Source organism: Cyanistes caeruleus, chromosome 5 (genome assembly GCF_971803275.1).
Source record: "Cyanistes caeruleus chromosome 5, bCyaCae1.hap1.1, whole genome shotgun sequence".
In the NCBI taxonomy this organism is placed as follows: Eukaryota; Metazoa; Chordata; class Aves; order Passeriformes; family Paridae; genus Cyanistes; species Cyanistes caeruleus.
The window spans coordinates 19,017,889-19,038,010 of NC_141705.1; the positions used below are offsets into that span (position 1 = coordinate 19,017,889).

The window sequence follows — 20,122 nt, forward strand, 5'->3', positions numbered from 1 at the left end:
TAAAAAAACTGTGCCAAAGTTTTTGTATAGAAATTGCATAGGACAAATATCTGGAGGGGGCTGAGCTGACCTTGAAATGAAATTAGACTGAAAATTATCTGTTCTCAAACAGCTGCTTGAATTCTATCAACAGCTTTGCTCTCAGACCATTTTCCAGTGATGGGCATCAGCAGCACTAAAGGCATTGTCAGAACTGATTGCAATAGCCCCTTGTTAACGGTCTCAATAAAAAGAGACTGAATGTGCCTTAGGACTAGGTATCTCTTCTCTCCAAAGGTGGTCATCTCTGTGGATGCTGAAGAGCAATAATTTGTTGATTATGTGTATGCTATCTGACACGAAGTGCAGAGTGCCTCAGGCTGCAGCTTCACCAAACGGTAAGTAGGGCTTTTGAGTGGATGCAACAAATAAAAAATTGCTTAAATGCAAAGCACAGAAACAGTATAGCCTCACTCTGCTGTCTCAGCAATTCTTGTCCAGTCATTTAGCCCCTGTCCTCCCACACCATCCATAGATCTGGCATAAGCATTGTACTGCTTGCTGTGTGGGGGACTGGAGAAATATGTAATTGTGTGCTCACACTTGATCCAGACCACATTTGTTCTGCCAGTGGGTCAGACAATACATATATTAAGTAACGATGAATGTTGAACCATGACTTCATATGTTCCAGGCTCTTTCTTCAAAGCACTCAATTTAAAGTTTAGTAGGTTTTAATTTATATGAAATAGCAAAAGCTTTTTAAGACTCAGTAACTGACTTCTCTAGCTATATATTTTCTGTAGAGAAGACTGATACAGTTGTAATTCAGAATTTAAGAAGAATAATGGAATTTCAATTGCTTCAATTCTTAGAATTTTTTCTAATAACATCTTTATTGTTTACACCCTTCTGATTTCAGAGAAAATGTTTGTTTTTGCCCACAAAAAAAGGAGCAGGGTAAAGATTGAAATGAATGTCTCAGTTTTGAAATTTCCTTCTTCTGGAAAAAAGAATGAAGGAAGCTAAGAACAGGAATTAAAATTGAAAGACCCTTCTTTCCCTCTGTCTTGCAGAAAATGTGCCAAACATCAAGAAAAAAGACTACCTGTTAAGGAAGTTTCTGCAAAACAATTTTATTTATGAGCTCTAATTCTTGTGTCCTCCGTTATGTTTCAAGAAGATGTAATTATTTTGGTAATGCATGTTTATTTAAGATCAGGAAGTCCTGATCTCAAATCTATCCTGGATATGGTTTATTATGGCCACTGGTGAAGGAATTAAATGAATACCGCAATGCAGCTTAGGATAATACAGTAGTACCAGTTCAGACGTTGCATTAAATTCTACTGGAAAATTGCTCCGGCGCTCTTTATATATTTTTTTAAGAAATGCAGACCAATAGCCCGTATCTCAAGGAAAATATTTTATTGTATATAATCACGCCTTGCATAAGGAGCTGCTGTTTCTCTACATAGAAAATGAGCTTCTTGATTATTTCTTGATTCTTCATCCCAAAGACATCTTTGGGTTATAACTACTTGAGCTGTGCTATTTTATTTAGTAGTTTAAAGACCAGCCTTTGTTTCTGGGAGATGATAAATGAAATCAAATCAAACCAACAAATCAGACTTAACTATATTTACATTGTTAGAGTTTTAGGCATTTCCTGTGAGGGTAGATGTTGGAATCTGTTATCAGGGCTGGAGTATTCATTTCTCATCCTTGCTCTGATTTCCTTTCTTCATACTGACCCAGCATCTTCAAAAATAGGGTTACAAAATTCTTTGATATAGGGACAGGTATGATTAATACATACTACAGCAAAAAGACTACTAGGATACTAATATGAATCCTATATTATAAAGTATAATAATCATATGAAAAAGTTATTGCTCTCCCATTTTGATTAAAAAAGTGAAAAGTATCTTTTGATATTTGAAAGACATGGTGCAATGCAGCATACAATATGAAGCATAACATTATTCAGATTTAATACATAATACCAGCCTTCTCCCAGGCTGTGTTGATGTTACAGGCCAATTAATTTTATAAAATGATACATCATTTGTAAAGTGAGATACTTAGGGTGAGGCAGTTGTGCCAATGGAAAGATTGCAATTTCAAGGAGCCATGCCCAAATGCTGTTTCAGCATATCACTAATTAGCACGCTACTCCAGACTGTCCCAGATTAATATCTTCTGCTGTGTGTACTGCATAGAGCTAGTAATCATGATTGATTACTGAACAGAATCATTGTGAACCACTGAAACCATATGATAAACTTGCTGGAACAGAATGGAGAATTTTTCTGTTAGCAGTAAAATATTGAGAAGTGTGGTCAGGGGTTAGGGCAGACTTTAGTGACTAGCAGACCTTGATTAGAAGCTGTAGAATTTTCCTTAGTTGTTTTGCTTCCTTTTACATATTTAGATGTGACCTTTCAAACTTACACATGAAAAGGAAGTGAGATCCACATGTATATACACCAATAGGAAATGTTCAAAACATTAGGACATTCTTTGCAAATGATGCTACATGAATTTGTCTCAATTCATTCTAATTACAAACTTCAGTCATCTGAGTCCCTTTACTGCCACACACTGTTTCCAGGGATACATTTCCCTTGTTGGGGCTGTTCCATTTTGAATAACTAATCAAACTTCCATTGAATAAGTACTTGAAAATCAATTTGTTGCATCTTAAAGTGCTCTAATCACTGTCATGCAAACTCAGGCTGACTCTTGATGTGGTTAAATGAATTTTTTATTTTATAAAGTAGAATAGATCCAAGAAAGAGTTTGAGAGATCTATGTCAAAGTAGCTAACGGCGTGTTTGGCAAAGGCACTAACCTCATATGGGCTGAGGAGGGTATACAAGAGACTTGCAGCCAGGCAAGAATGGCCAAGCCTTTTAGCCACTTGCTATTTTAGAGCTCGACTTCCCAAAAAGCAACTCCTTCCGGGAAAGAAGCAGCATAAAATGCTTAATGAGCATTAACAATGCTCAGTGTTTTAGATCCCACTATGAAACTTAGATAGACTTTTGTCCTCTGTAGTACCTGTGTTGTAATAAGACCCAGAAGAGATGCATAAATTAGCCTGTACAACATTATGGTATCCTAATGTATGAAAAAGTTGAAATATACCATTTTTACCCTCTCTACTGTTCTGTGAAGTGGAAACCATCTAAATGTTCTTCTCACATATGTCTGGGTGGTTCTACTGTGCTTTGTGAAACAATCAGGCCGGTTTCTTTAGCGCCTTGCTGAGGGGGGAGTGAATACACTGGGACATAACAGAATAATGAATAAGTCATGGGGTACGAGTAGCTTATTCATATTGCTACATTTGTGGGTTGATTCCAGCATCACCCACCATTCTCCCTCTGCCTTAGTGAGAGAGCATGTTTTCTTCCCTTCTGAAACAAAATCTGTTACTTTGGCTTGTTCAACCTGAAGAATAATTAGAAACGTACTGAAATATATTCAGTAATTAACCTCCAATGAAAAATCTTCAACTTCAGGTAGAACCTACTCACTATATATAGTACTTGCCAAGAGTGTAAAAATTATGCTCAAATAGTAAGGATGGATCAGCAAGGAAAGACAAAAAAAGGATCAAATTCAAGATACATGGAGATTCCAGTATGAGCAGGATACTCCATATTTGCTTCTGACTTCTGTTTTGGTCATGGAGCATTGCTTCACTGGAGACCCTCAGCTATGGAATATTATGGAATTATAATTATATGGAATTATTCATCCATTGACACTGCAGACTCTTGTTCCCACATTGTTTTCCTTCTCTCTTTGAAGACACTTGAAAAGCTTTAGTGGAAACAGTCCAAGAAAGGGACATGGAAATGTGGACACAATGGAAATTGTGAGATGCAGATGCAGAGACCCACACCTCTTCTATCATGAGATTAGTCTAGGACATCAGTATTCTAGGAAAAGCATTCTGTGGAGCCTCATGACCACAAAATATCTTGCTTGAGATGGGAGTTGAAGAAAGGGAGTACGTAATTGGAAAGGACAGAGGAAAGGAGTATGCCAGCTTAAGAAAAGCTCCAAAAATTGTCAAGCAGTCATGGGGATTTGAAGGAAAGGCAAAAACATTCACAGCACACTGTAAGCCAGTTCACAGGAAAGCTCCAATCTGCCTAAGTGCTAAGAAAGCTAGGGCAAAATCCTTGTGCCAAACATGCTTAACTGCAACACATAAGGCAATGTGGCATTGTGATGGGTTTTCATGAGACAACTTGCCCACGTATAGCAGGATAGAAGGATGCTTAGCCAGCTGCATAAATTTAATTTTCTTCCTTATATAAGATTTTATTTATTTTTGGTTTGATTTTCATTTTTTAAAATTTAATTCCCTCACATTCACCATTCCTGCAACTGTTTCTTCCCTGATATTGACAAGTATGTAGGAAACATATTATGCATGCAAAGAAATACAGCTGACATTAAACTTTCAACAAGGAAAACTGTTCCACTTCAATACTCTAAATCTTATTATGTAGCAGACCAGCTACCTTACCTCTATGGGAAAAAACTGTGTAGTAGCTACTCCTCCTAGACAAAAGGCTAACACAATTTGATATACCCTTTTATTTGTTATTTAATCAAATATAGGAATATGTGGCAATTTTACAATTAATTAAGACCACTTCACTTGAAATGTGCAAGTGTAATACCCTATTTTTCACAATAATGTAGAAAATTTCTTAAGGTCTAAAAAGGTGGATTTTTTTTTTTTTTAAAAAAAAAACAACATGGTGCCTTATGCCATTTTCATAATTTAAGGAAGCAAGATTAAGAGTTTTGATTTTCTATGTGAAAAAAATCACACAAAAGAAGTGTAAAATAAAGGCAATGATTTTCAGTGAATATCTCCAGACACTTGAGCTAGAAGATGATGGGATGGTGGAGGCCAAAATCCTAGCTTGTGAATGAGATGATGCTTTGAAATAATTCACGTACCAGATAGCAGCCTCAGCTATGAAATTAGTAACTAAATTGTGAAGGACAGATGGAATTAGGAAATCCATCATCTGCCTGTAGATGGTCTGGCAGTGCTCCAATAATTTGCTGACTTCTAAGGGAGATGCACATGGGTCTTAGTGGGAGGAAGATTTCATCCTAGGATCAGTAATCTTTGATTTATCAGTCAAAATGTTATCTGGTCCTGCTGTACTCGCTCATTTAAAACAGAACAGAGAAAAGTTTTACTTCAAACCAAAAAATGCTTCCCACACCCCACCCTCCTTGTCCAAAAAAGTCCATAGACACTACAACAGTCAGACTGGATATTGGAAAGGTAATTCAGACACAGGGGTAGCCAAGGAAAAATCATAGCTTGACAAGGTGAGAAGGAAATGACAGAATAATTAAGAGCCAGGGAAGGGTTTGACAGCAGTAGAAAGCAACCCAGAGGTAGTTATAAGTCTAATGCTTCACTGCCTCTTGCTCATTAAAGACCATTCTATGGCTATATAAGTAGTAGTGTAAGTTGTAAACTATTTTTTAATAATTTTTGTATTTTTAAAGTCAGGTTATGGGAAATACACTCACCCAATAATTATATATATAGCAGATGTAAAATGAGTGCTTATTTTATCCAAAGTGAGAAAAGCTGATATTTCACTGAGTATCTCTAGTTAACAGATAATGTCAATAGAATAGCATGTTATCATAGGATAATGTTCTCCTGCTGCTTGATAAGTGCTGAGTTGAAAGCACAATGTTTATTTTCAAGGCAGGGGACATTGATCCTGTGACAACTTTCTATTTCAATGACATTCTTGCTATTACATTAGATTGATGCACTTATGTCCATTTTGTTTAATGGATATTAGTTTTGTAAAGTGACGGCTGCTTATTGTGTGACTATTCAATACGCTACCTGCAGTATGACTGGCTTCAAGAAAAGAACTTGACTGATAAACATAAAGGTGTCTTGGTCCCAAAAAAAAGATACAGTTTTTTTTTAAAAAAGGGACTCTGAGCCTAAGAACAAGGTGCTTAATTTTTGTATTCTTAATATCTGCTATAGAATAGGTTGTTTACTTTGCAGGATTGCATTTTGATGTAATTCTCAGCAACAGTAATTTTCTCTTGAAAAAGGAAATAAAGTAAGAATGAGCATTGCTTTGGAAATCCTGATCCACTGAATGTTTGAGCATTTCAGCTGGGAGCTTTTCCCAGGTGAAAACTGGTAATTTGTTCTTTAGAGAAAAAACAAACAACAAAAATGCTTTCAGTACTGGAATTACTATTTTACCACTCTGGAGTAGACTATGTAACACATTAAAACCAGACAGCAGATGAATTCCCAAGAGTAAAACAACCTTTTACTGTAAAACACTTTCACTGCAAGTCATGGAGTGAAGTTCTAGTGTGTTCTCTCTCTCCTTTTTACATTCCTGAATATTTTAGTGTCATTACCAAAGTTGAACTTGTAATTTTTTGTACTTTGTTTCACCTTGTAAGACAAGGGAAAAGGAGACTTCTTCACTACACTGAATTTTAGGCCTTAGAAGATGTTTCATATAAACCAGGTTGTTTTGCATGGCTGACAAAGTCAAGTGAACAAACATCATTTAGCCTTCAGAAAAAACCCTCAAACCATCCTTAATTGATTATCCTTAGCAGCTAAGGAAATCCCTAGTTAAATTTTCAAAATTGGCATTGCTTTCATGTGAGTAGCAATGAAAACAAGAGAAGGTAGAAGAGTATAAAAGAATCCAATCCATACTCTCATTGCTTTTCTGCAAATGTCCAGCAGTAGTCCTATTGATTTTAATGAGTCAAAGTACTTTATTACACTGAAAGTCACAAGGAATGTGACCTGGATGATCTAGTGGTAAAGCAGAGGACTTAATTATTTCTATTTCCTTGTCAGTGCAGTAATTTTACAGTGCACATTTATGATAACGTGGGAGGCATAGTGCATGCATTTGTACATGTGTGGGAGAAAACTAAGGAAAAGTAATTACTTGAAGCCTCCTCACACGCAGTAAGGAAGAAGAACATTACTGAACATTTTATTAAATTACATAATTTAAAAACCATTCTGAAAATTTTAAGAGACCTCAATTTGGAAGGGCACTATAATAAGCAAATTTCAAACTACAAATGTAGCTTGGATATATTGCAATGCAATCTTTAATGGCAGTCAAAAACCCTCAAAACATGTAAGAATGTGCTTGGTGATTTTTCTTTCCATCCAGATCAGATATTGGAAAGACACTTTTGCACAGCAGCATTTCTAGCTGCGTTTTTTCCCTTGAAATCTTAAATGATACAGAAAACACTTACAAATCTGCAAAAAGACTGAGTTTTGTGTAAAAGAGAAATGAAGGCTGGCTTAGGTAATGTTCATACATAAACATAAGCCAAATTTTCTACTGATAGTTCTTTTTTATTTGCAGCAACTAAGACTATGTTGGTAAAATTTTTTTCTCTTAGATGATCCCTTTCCCAGGTGTCTGTTATCTTTCATAGTTGTAGGAAGTCCACCATTTCCTTTCAATGAGAAAGATATTTCAATAACTAGACAATGGTTATTAAGGACTATTTTACAATACATCAAGGGTACTAAAATTCTGGGTGGTTTGGCTTGATAAGGAAGATAATATGTAAGCACTTTAATGCAAATAACTAGTTTTAGAGAACTTCTGAAAAATCTTAGACACTTGAAAATCTTAAAAAAGGCCATTATCTGGATTTAAATACTTGTAGGCAGCCAGAGGATTATTTTAACTCTCAGATATTGCCATGTGTGCAGTAAGAACCATGTTAAAGGTATCAGGTATCACCATGTTAAGGTGACAGGTAGGTGTATCAAGATCTGAAGAACCTGCAACTATGGGATATAAGTCCTAAGAATTGGACTTTTTAACTGGTAAGACAATACTTTATAGTAAAATGAGAAATTATTCTTAGCCTACTGATGATACTGATGTTCATTGAAGTCTGATAGAAAGGAACAGAGATATTTAAAAAAAGCCTTGGTCTTGAGCATTTAATAACTTAAATTTCTTTATAGATCTTATCAGTTTTCCTTAGTGTCACAGGGAAGCACTGTGTATGGAGACACAGCTTATCCAGGTCATATTGACATCTCATAGGAGTAAATGTAGGGCTCAGTGAGACAGAAGACTTTCACTGCCTGGATCTGCTTTGAAGTTGTTACAGGGTTTCTGGCTAGAGAGGGAGGTTTTCTAAGCTTTATGCAGGAAATAATTTCTCCAATGTTTCTCATGAAGGAAACGGGCCTTGCCTGTAGTTTGTAAAACTAAGAAATCAAGAAGGAAAGAAAAGCTGTAACTGCCTGGTACTGACTCCTGCTGGCACAGGCTGATGGCCCTAACACCCAGAAAACGAAATTTTTTTCCATCTGTGAAATGGAGAACAAAGTTAACATATAAGCAAAAACTAGTGTCACCTGATCATCAAGGTTAGGAACTGGACCTCTTTCCATCCATTTCACATCCTTGGAATAAAAGTTGCTGTTGAAAGCCAAGCCAAGTCATTAGGGTCTACGACCATCCTGATGCCAGCTGAGTTGCACTACTCTTAGAACAAATTCTGAACTTGTAAGAAAATAGAAGAGAGAAACCAGAAGAAAATTATAGAAATATAGAGCCTTATTCTCACTCTAGAAAAAAAGAGTGTGGTAAGGAAGACTTTTAGCAATAATAATGTGTGAGAGGTAGTTGAACCTGAGCAGTGCTGTGGAATCTTAGACAATGAAATACTGCATAAAGAACTATCTGTCTAAGAAACAGTTTGCTTATCAGAGAGATTAATTAATTTACTACTGACAAAAATGACAAATCAATCTAACAAGATACCTGTCAAAACTATCTCTCTCTTCACTTTCTTATCTAGAATATGTGCCATAACCCTACAGATAAAAAGAAAGACTTAAGAGAGTAGTTGGAAATTAGCCTGATTTGTACCCACATGCTTTCATTTGTGTCCACTGCTATCAAGTGATTGACAGCACAACATAAATCAATTTTTTTTAAGCTTATTAATATGATATGAACTGCAAAAAGATTAAAGTCTCATTTACATAACCTGAGATGAAAAGAGGTGAAATATTGTAATTATCTTTTCAAGCTAAATTTGCACTGCCATTTAAAATTAACCTATGCAAATGACAGGTTAAACCCCAGGAAAGCTCTGGCTCTGTTTGAAAAAAGTACAATCAATTTCCAATCATGAGTGTGTTTTTATGCTAGCCCTTCAGTTAGTCACTTGAATCCATAAATATATGCCAATATAATGTAAATTATTTTTGGCCTTGTTTTATTTTTGGCTTTTAGCTTCCCAAAAGATATTAGGTAGTGAAGTCTGAATCCTTACTTGCATTGAGTAGCACTCTAAATATTACATGAATTATCTGCAGGGTAATGTGATGTGTTGCTTAGCTCAAGTGATGATAGTTAAGTACAATTATGTCCCTGAGTAAGCTGAGGATCTGTATTTTTTATAGTTCATAGGTGTATGGGATGATTTTGGTAAGATTTTCATGTGCAACAGTTTTTAAAAGGATCCCAGTCCTGTTGTGAATCCATGAAGGAAGGATAGATATATTTATATATATATTTGGCTTCTTTTTCAGCAGAATTACAAGTTCAACAACATATCAGCTAGGGACCTCTATTACCCCTTGGTTTATACCTAGTCTGAAAATATTTTCAAAAAGAGAAGAGAGCTTACATTTCCTTGTAATTCAATGGCATGGGAAGGATTTGGATTCAAATATAAATAATTTTCCTTAGTAAACTGACATGTTTCATTATGTGGATCCAAGAGAATTGAATATGTTACACGAGCTATGAATTTTTCTTTAATCATGTGCTCTCTAAGCAGATATTTCATACTTGGCAGTTATTGGAGGTCTCCTTAATAATGACCATCCTCAATTATTTATTAAGGGCAAATAAGGAGATGGAAATTTTATTGAATGACGCAATCCCTAAATCAATGGAGCAAGGTTTCATGGGAAGGAGGATGGAATGGGTCTGGAAATTCCTTTGTAGGTATGAAGTACTGGGCCTGAGACTTGTGGGACAACAAATGACCTTGCTGTTTCTGCAGAGAAGATACTCCTACATGGGTTCTTTTCCAACCTATTGGTAGCATCCTTAGAAATTGCCAGTTGGAGACAGTACTGTGAAGTGAAAACTCCCAACCTTCCCACCTGGTAAGTGTTCTTGTTTTCAACTTTTGAGGTGGGTGGAATTTGGAAATTGTGTAAACAGTCAATTTTATTTTGGCAGCCAGTCTACAGGCAAAGGAGCAATGGAAGCCTGATGTATGATGAGTTTATATACTATGTCTCCCACAGCACCCTCCCATTCCGCTGCAAAAACAACAGACTCAGCACTGAGATATTTCTAGATTTTTTACTGCGTTCCTGAAGACTGTCTTATACTGTTGCCACTTTCTGTCAATCTCAGCTTACTTTCTGGTTTACTTACTGGGTGAGAAATAGTGTACATCCTGTGGCTAGTCTAGATAACAACACACATAAATTGATAAGATGGTGAGTATATACTGGGCAGCCCACCAGTGGTTGTCAAATACTAAGTTCTATCTGCCTTTTCTTTAGTGGGAGTACTAGTATGGTGTCTACCATCTTGTGAGACACCAATTTTCACAAAACTCACATACCAACTTTGAACTCAGACTGAAAAAATTGATAAAAATTAGTCAATGAAAGCGAGGAATGTCTGACAACCTGCACAGTCATGTCAGATATAGCCTTGCCAAATCAGACTATAAAATTGAGGGGAGGGGAAGGGAAAGAGAAAGGGTGAGAATTATTCAAACAGTAATGAAAGGAATATTTCTTGCTGAAATGAAAGACTGAAACATTTAATTTAGCTTGACACAAAAGGTTCCATTCACCGTGAAATCAAATATTTTGTTCCAAGGCACTTGTGAGAAAATAAAGAAAATGAAAGACTAAAGTCTAAAGCTGACAGAGAAAAAGCCTTACCCTTGCAAAACAAGTTCTTGGAACTGTCTCTACAAAGCACTAGAGATCTGAATTGTACTGCTTCTATATTTGGAAGGGGGATTGATTCCTATTTTGCACCCTTTTTGCATTACTCAACAATACCCAATCTTTAAGGTACCTGAAATCCCACTTCCTCTAGTTCCACTTTTATAAGACACTTTCAGAGTCACAATAGGCAAATGTGAATGTGCATGTCCAAGAGAAAGAGATAAGGTTTATAAACATACTGAAACAGTGTCTGCAAGTATGGAGAGAAAATGAATATACTTCTACCCACCAGAAATACTGTTTGACACCCAGGCTCTCCAGGAATTAATACCCATATAACTGGTAGGGAGAGAAATTGATTTGTTTTTGTGTGGAATTTAAGGTATTTTTAACCATCTGAGAATTTGCATCAGGTGCTGAGCATTTTTGGACAAGAATTTATCATTTAGAACTACAAACAACATACTTCTTACTCTTATTAGTTTTGACACTGTTATCAAAAGTTTCTTTGCACTTCTGATCTCAAAACTTAGAAACAATCACCAGAGGCATTATAGTACTGAGGTGTCATATTGATGTGTTGGTACTTTTATATAAAGCATCTCAGGCCGGAGGTTACTGAGTTGCTGGTGGCTAGGTTTGAAGAGGTGGGAGGAATGTCCTTTGAATTTCTACTTTAGCAGCCCTGAATGCTGAAATGCTCCACTCTGACTCCAGGTCTTGCGAGGATCAGGTGAAACTAGCTTTCCTTAAGAAGCTAAAGATAAAGATGAAAAGACTTAGTGGCTTGTATTCATTTGCCCAAGGGAGGGGGCAAGGAAAGGGCAAATGTAGGTGTTAGCCTGAAACTCCCAGTTGTCCACCATAGAGAATAAGGGAATAATTGCTTCTCCATACGATTGCAAGAAGGGACGTCTCCTTAGAAGATTTTACTAAAGGGAGTTTTTTGCACATCACATTAAAGAATATCCTGGTGAAAATGGAGTTTGTTGGAGCTTTGAGGTATTGGCATAATTTAAACATGAGGCTGAAGAAAGAAGCAAGTTTCCAGTTATACAGGTATAGGCTTCTGTATCTAAAGAAATTAAAAAGTCTGGAGAAAACTGGAATACTTATATCTGTCCTTATCAACTCTTACTAGCCCTTTGGTAAATGCTTTCCTGAGAGAATAGTGCCAGTACACTCCTTTAAGCCTCACAATGTAAATGATGTAAACAACTAAACCTTGTGCAAATAATTAAAGTAAGGAAAAAAGATTGCTACCAATGGGTGATTCACTAAATGTAACATTAAAAAGTGTAAAAATTTTCCCTAAAGTGTGAGTTTGCTTGTCGGGATTCTGTGGGCTCTCTGTATTGTCAGATTTTTTTTTGTTAGAGTGAGTTGTAAAGGGCAATAGTGAAACCACTGAAAACTCTGACTTACACGGTGGTTTAACTACAATTTTTCTTCATAATGATTTGAAACACAATTTTTAATTTCATAAAAAAAGATAGGAACATTCCATATCAATACTTTAGCACCAAAATTACTTACACATAGCATAGCATTTTTGTTCTATATTGACCTTTTTGCCTTGGATTAATTTCTAAAGGTTTGCAATTTATTCTGTCTGTAGTCTGAAAAATTTAAATTCTGAATGTATCTACAAGAATGATCACAGACCTTAAGCAGCAAAGGAGGAATACATTCTCTGGGTTATCATTTCAGCACTATGTACACAATATGTCAGAGTCTGAAACTTTCAAATTAATTACTAGTCCTGGTGATGCTGAATGTGTTTTGTTGCCCTTCAAGCTTGCAATTAATATTCAGACAGTTGTGAAGGGAGGATAATTTGGTGATTTTCAGTTTATTCTTCCAGGGAATAAACAAGAGAAGAGAATACATATTTCTCTTTTACTGCAGCTCAGAATCAGTTGATTAAGTTGTGTCTGCAACTGTACACAATCAATGTCAGTTAGAGTACAACTTTATTAAAGTTTTCTTGAATTTACATAACTTTCAGAACCATTACATGTATAATTTATCATGATGATGCAGTATCGTTGTAGGGTATTTATAAGCTTTGTGCAGTGGGGCAGAATTTCAAACCTGGTCCTTCATTAATTTTTAATTCAATAACTTAGCTAAACTAGGTGAGCACTGATAGCAAGAACACCAAGAGCTTTACCAGTCTTTAAATGAAAATGCTCTCTATGTTCAGTGCCTCTGCAATCCTACGGGACAAAGTTTAATGTGCTTACAAAAGTGTGTTTACCTTCAGCATGTTCACTAAATTTTTCTTCCAAATATTTTTTTACCAGCCTATGGTTTGAATTTATAGCCAAACAGCTGAAGATTTCAAGTATTTAATTAAAAAAAAAACAAAAAAAAAACATGGGGATTTTACTTGCAAAGGGAAATGGTGAGGAAAACCTGAGGTCTCATACATATATGAAAAAAATTCTCATTTCTCATTTTCTCATATCACTTTGCTAGCCATAGCTCAAAAAAGGTCTTTTTAAAGGAAAACATTTTCTTCTGTATTTAATCAAATAATGACAAACAAAAATGTCAGGAATTATGGGTGGTTGTGAAAAGAACAGATCATAGAAACATAGAATAGAATCATAGAATTGTTAAGGTTTCTTAAAGGACCTCTGAGACCACTGAGTCCAACCATTGAGTTAGCCTAGCACCACCATGTTCACACCAAGACAGGTCCCCAAGTGCCTCATCCTCTAAATTTTTCTTTTAAATACCTCCAGGGATGATGACTCATCCACTTCCCTGTGTAGCCTGCTCCAATGCTTGAAAACCCTCTTGGTGGAGAAATATTTCCTAATAGCTAATCTAAATCTTCCCTGGTGCAATTTGAAGCCATTTTCTCTTGTCCTGTTACTGGTCACCTGGGAGAAGAGGCTGACCCCCAGCTTGCTACAATCTCCTTTCAGGTAGCTGTAGAGTTGTAGGTGGCCTTGGCGAGTGTGGAAACTCAGCCCTCACTCTATTTAGCTGTTTGAAAATCTGTGTCTAACTTCACAAAGGCTCTGACTCCTAAAGCTATACTTTCTATATTGTTTGAAATGCTTTAGGAGGCCACCTATTCTTTTCTGTATAGAGAGGATGATCTGTTTCTCATGGTGCCTCAATATCAATGAAGAAAAAGGATTAATTATTGACATTCCAGCCACTGAAAACTGTTGATAAGAGGAGATAAATAACTGATCCTACTCTCATTGCAATAATAATAATAGGTCAATTTCTATTGATTTTTTTTGTGTTTAAACAAAGCATCAAGTGAATGGAGGATCTATTCCATTCTGTTACAGTCATACTTGGTATTGGTCACTGGGAGTATCTTTCTGGATTAGGTTGACTTCTTGATCTCTCAGAAATGTGGATACTCTTTAGCCTGTGACACTGTTCTCATTTACTAATTGTGGGTGAGGGTAACAACTAATACGCATAATTTCTCACGCAAAATACCCCACCATTATGTAGAATGTTAAATACAAATAATGCTATTATGGGAGTGAAAGAAAATGTGAAGAAAAGAAAGCAGCTTAAACCTCTCCCCTCTCTACCCCCAAAACCTCCCTCTTCTATGCCAGAAATAGAAACCATGATGAGAAACGATATTGTAGCTTTGAGACTCTCTTTGGGCTGCAGACAAAAAAGAACAAAGTTAACCTTGTTATATTTCTCCTTCCATAGTCTGAAGAAGGCCACATGGTTGAAATTTCACTTCTCATTTCTATTTCCAGGGCATATTTTCTCATCCTCTTCATAAAAGAATGGATTTTATAGCTATGTGTTGATCCAGCAGCTGGTTTGTTTTTTAAATGAACACGTTATCTGTTTATTATTCCAATACAATTTTAAGCAGTTTTACTCAGCATATTTGAATTCAAAATCCTATTAAAGATGCAATATTCCTCTACTACTTTGTCCCCCACTGAGCTGACATTCAGTTTCCCCATTTTGAATAGAAATATAATATTGTATATCTGTTCAGGCTGATGTAATTTCCAGCACTGTATTACCAGTCTTTGGACTGCCTGTTCACCTTCCTATCATGGAAATTTTGTATTCATACATATTTTTCTCCACATTTAAAAAATGAATTATTGGTCTGGCTATCTTGCAATTGCTTTACAGCAGCACATTCTTTTTAAATCCAGAAAACTTATCCCTTTGCTTCCTACCATCTGATGGAAGTAGTAAGAATTGCTGAGCTAAGATAAACACCCTCATTTTGTGGTAGAGAGGGGAGGGGGATGAGAAGCAAAATGTTAATTTGTTTTAAAGTTAAAAGTACTGACCCATGCACTGAAGATAAGCTTATCTAATTTTAAATCTTCCATATCTATTGTAATGTCTAATTGCACAGTTAAATGAGCTGTAAAAGCAGAAATGCCGCTGTAACCTCTAAACAATTTTACGCTGTTCTAGAACATTTGAGATAACAGAAGAAAGCTTAAAGAAGCTTTTCTCCTCCAGTAATGCTAGTACTTCAGAGGACAGTGTTTATTGAACAGGAGAGCTTTCTGCTTGGGCAGCACTTTCCTGTTACTCTGGACACACTTTAGATTTAAGGAGGCAATTGAATGCATCATTTGAGCTATGAACACTCTAAAAAGGTCCAAAAACATTAGTGGATATGCCACTCAGTGCTCAGTTCTCATCTCGGACTGATGTAATGCTGGAATAACTTGATTGAATTCAGTAACTTTATTCTAAATTAACATAATTGCTATCATAATTATTTAGCCTACAGAAGCATCTGGAGCCCCTAACTAGGTCAGGGCACAGTTTCACTACGCTCTCTGCTTTACACACGCACATACATAGATTAATATGTCAGAGAGCTTTATATATAGACTGCCTCTATCTGAATACTTTGCTTGGGGCAAAATAAAACAACGCGGGGGTAAATCCACTAGTCTGAGTGGTAGCCTCTGTGATTGACTTCACTGAAAGTCCCACAGACTTTCTGTGCCTCTGTTCTCTTTCTAGAAACTGCTGATGGTAGTGCTTCTCTCGTTTTATGAGAATAACTGCATTTAAAATTGTAGAGTGCTCAGGCACCATGGTAATGGGGAGACGCATAAGTGTTGTGGATAGACAAGGTAATCTGCATCCAATTGTTCATGCTTTATAGCCCTTAATGACGGATACTTCAGGGGAGTTGCTGATATCCTGAAGATGAGATGTGCCAGCATATTAGATTTTTTTACTACTGAGGGGTAAAAAGGAAAATACAAAGTAGCTGTAAAATAATAACTTTTCTACAGACTGTAAAAGACTTCAAGTTTAATAACAGCAATGATTGTTTCTAAGGTTAAATGAAATCACAGTACGGTCTCTACAAAGTGGGAATTACATACACCTCATATAGCACAGCTCGCATTTCCTGTAAATGTAAAGTACGACTTTTTGTTTCTACTCAGAAGTTTGACTCTAATGATGCTGTAGGCAATGATGGAAGTTCTTGAAAAGAACATTATGTATTGTTCCTTAACTCTGCCCTGTCTGAATTGTCATTAATTTGTTGTTCCTAGCAAATGGAAATTACTAGGACAGGAGCTGAGTGTTGCATCAAATTAATTTGGGATTCTGAAGTATGCTAATGTTCTTAAGGTGACTGGCTTCAGTGAAGCTACGGTATAATTTCAAGACACTGGAAGCTGACCTGATTAAACCTTTTTATTTCCCAAACTATCCAGAATGACAGATACTGTCAGAGAACTTCTCAGGTTTCTATGCTTTCAGGATCTGACAACTTTTACCAGAAAGAAAAATGAGTTATATATAGAGAGAATTTATTTACCCCTTTTTTTCAGCAAGACCAGAAAGGTTTAGACCAGCTCTTCCAATAACACATCTTAGTACTCCTCAAGCTTATGTGACCAGTCACCAGAGTGAATAAATACATTGTGATCATTCTTCTGATTGCTGGGTAAAGTAAAAATTTTCATGTGCTTTTTAGTGATACAGAATCCAGACTTAGAACAAGTTCCTTATCTACCTTTTGTAGCAGTACTACCCCATAAGGGATCTGGGCCCAAATGAATTTGCTTCCCAAACAGACCATTTCCCTTTTGGTAAATAAAAATGGAATTTGTGTTCTTCCAAAGTTTTTACCAGTCCCTCTTCACTGAGCAGTTTTTTCAGCTGGAGGATCTTCAGACATTCAGACAGCTTAAGCTAAACTTGGGATAACTGAGTGCTGTACGACAAATGCTGGAATTACAGAACATGATTGTGCAGAAAAAGGACTGACCAAAGTTTTCTGTATCTAAATACCTGAGTTTAGATATGCTTTTTAAAGGACAGCCTTAATATTACTTTCTTTGGACATATAACTTACTTTTTTTTTTTTTTTTATAAATTTCTGGCTTGTCCGGAGTTCAATGGCAAAACCTGAGAGCGTACAGGCGAGGCCAGAATACCAAAGTTTTCTGGATGCTTGGTTTTGGTTTCCTTTTAACTTCCTATAAAATACCTGTTTTTCTTACATCTTTATCAGTGCCTTTTCAGTCTGCATTTTAAATGCTTCAATGCTTTCTCAGGAGCATCTTAGAAATGTAGTTTAGTGGAGATAACTCTCAGGATTCTCTGGCCAGGACAGACTTTCATGGTTTGTGCATTCTTGCTGCAGTGATGGTTGTTTTTAAATTAAGTTTTGTATCATGATCTATATGTCTGCAAGAAAAATATGTGACTGATACTTTGTCTTAGTATTATATAATCAAAAGTAATGCCTTCTTGAAATTCTAGTGTCTTTGAGGAAACTCTCTTCTGAGTAAACACAATGTTGTGGCTGTGAATTTCCAAGTATCATAAGTTCCAAGGGAAAGATTGTGAGGAATTAATTTTAGCAAGCCATGTAGTAAAAGATTAATGGATTATTTGATTTGAGAACAGTGGAAAGAAATGTAGGACTCTGATTTTAAATTTATCAGAAATCTGACTATATAATTGAGTTAACTTGTGAAAATGTCTTAACTGTGATGGTTGTCACTTGATTTCACAAATGAGGGAGACTTTTGCAGGTCATCTACAGAAGACCAAAGCATTGGCTTACTTTGCCTTATAAAGTTAGCAAAAATGTTTTTACATTGTGTCAAGATGTTTGTGTCACTGGTTTTACTTATGCCACTGTTACTAATGTACAGTTACTGTAGTTAGCCAGTGCTGGAAAAGATAAAATTAATGCTATTAGTTCAGCCACAAGGTTTGTAGATCTGTGAGCAGTTGACACATAACTAGGGGTCACTACCTGGATTAATGATGCTTCATGTCTTGGACTGATCGTATCTAAATGTTAATAAATTTCAACCAAATGCCTGATGCTGGTTCTTTAATTTCTTTTTTCTTTCCAATTTGTTATTTGTCAGTAGTATGGAATCAAACAAAGATATTAAGCTCTCATATCAATTAAACTGCTGTTGCTACCATAATTAGCAGCTGCTTCTTCTTATAACAGATTTAATTAGAAATATCTATACTTGTTTTTACACAAATATGGCAATTTTTTCTTTATCAATTAAAGTAACTCTGCATTTAATTTGTATTTTTACTAACAAATAGCATCCCAAGGTTTCAGTTATCCTATGTTAAGTGCAAGGAACTGGGATGAGTGACTTAGAGGACAAAGTAATTTACCTATGATATAGAAGAATTTTCAGATCAAACCAAAGGATGTCAATTTCAACTAAAGGTGGCATTCAGGTCAATAGAAAGATAAATAAATTCCCATTGAAAACACTTTCTCTATACTTACTAAAACAACTTCTTATCTGATTCTGAATGAGAATTTTTACAGACCAAGTACTCCTTTTGTGTGTGATGCTTATTGGACAAGGAAGATTGATTTGCCTTTCTCAGTGTCTTACATGAAAATGATTTTTTCCTCTAATCTCTTTTCTCACAATCAAATAAAATCTCATCTTGGTGAAAGCATTTAACTCCTAAATGCCTTGATCATAACTTTCCAATCATTCTGGGAGACAGAAAATTTTTATCTGAAATAGAGTTTACATGAGTTATATAAGTGGTTTTCATACTTCTGTTTATATTCCAGCTGGTGTCAATGACACACCGTGTGCTCATAAAATGTATGCATAAGAATAAAAAGGATATAGTAACAGTGTTGAGATAGACATTTCCTGGAAAGCACTGCTTTCCTCTTTTCTCTATGTGAACGCAACAGCATCTCTTTCTGTTCTCTGGTGTTTGCTAAATCTTGTTATTCCTATACAAAATTGTATGAGTAGGGATGAGCAACACTCTAAGATAAAGATTTTATATTTGAGTCATAGAATTCAGAGATGGAGAAGCCCTATTTCATGTTCTAGGTCTTCCTGTTCTGGATAATTTCTGTTGAAATACATTTTTCTCTCACTGCTTTCAGAGCATCTGCACCATAATAGTGCACAAACACAGGAACTGGATTATGATAGAGAGTTAATGTTTTATCATAGAGAGCTCTGGGTGTCTATGACAGCAGTGTGAGAAGCTGTTTTAAGAAGTCTATGGATGTTTTGCTGATAGGATTGTACTCATGATGGTTGCTTCTTGCATAAAGTAAGATTTTACTTCTGGTTGTTTGGATGAAGGTGCTTGCTTTTATTATCTATTCGTTACTGAGATTTGACTCTCCTAAGAGCACCTTCTTTAGCATAAGAGAGATTGCTGAAAGGAAAGTCTGTAATGTTTTTGCACTTTTCTTTAGCTTCTGTGGTTCTAATGAGTTGCCAGAATGAAGTTGTAATGACAATAGTCATACAATATATTTGTTTTGGTTCTGGAATATCTAGTTGCAGTTACTCAAAGCTGCTAGTGATGGCAATATGCTTGTCATCAAAAAGAGATTTTTGTCAGTAGACTCAGTACCAAAATTTACAAATTGTCTTAGTACTTATTCAGATCCTTCAAATTTCCTGTCCTCTAACTTCATTGTATTGTAACTACAATTTACACAAACCTAACTGCAAGAAGAAATTGTACAGAGATGGTCCCAGACAAGAGACAACTCTTGTCTACAAGCTCTTTTTCTGGAATGCAGGAAGAGGTTTTTGTTTGTTTGTTTTGTTGCTGCTTTTTTGCTTGGTTGGGTCTCTT

The 20,122-nt window shown here is 35.9% G+C and overlaps 1 long non-coding RNA gene across 5 annotated transcripts in view; it reads left to right on the forward strand.

The window, feature by feature from the left end:
• LOC111928123 (uncharacterized) overlaps positions 1–20,122 on the forward strand; it is a 356,375-nt gene that overhangs the window by 53,977 nt on the left and 282,276 nt on the right. The window contains exon 1 of one of the 5 annotated variants that reach the window (XR_015287228.1): positions 10,041–10,204. The exons of the other annotated variants lie outside the window; for them this stretch is intronic. This is a non-coding gene — a long non-coding RNA (uncharacterized LOC111928123). Of the gene's footprint in view, positions 1–10,040; positions 10,205–20,122 lie in introns of those variants that run through there. 5 annotated transcript variants of the gene reach the window in all.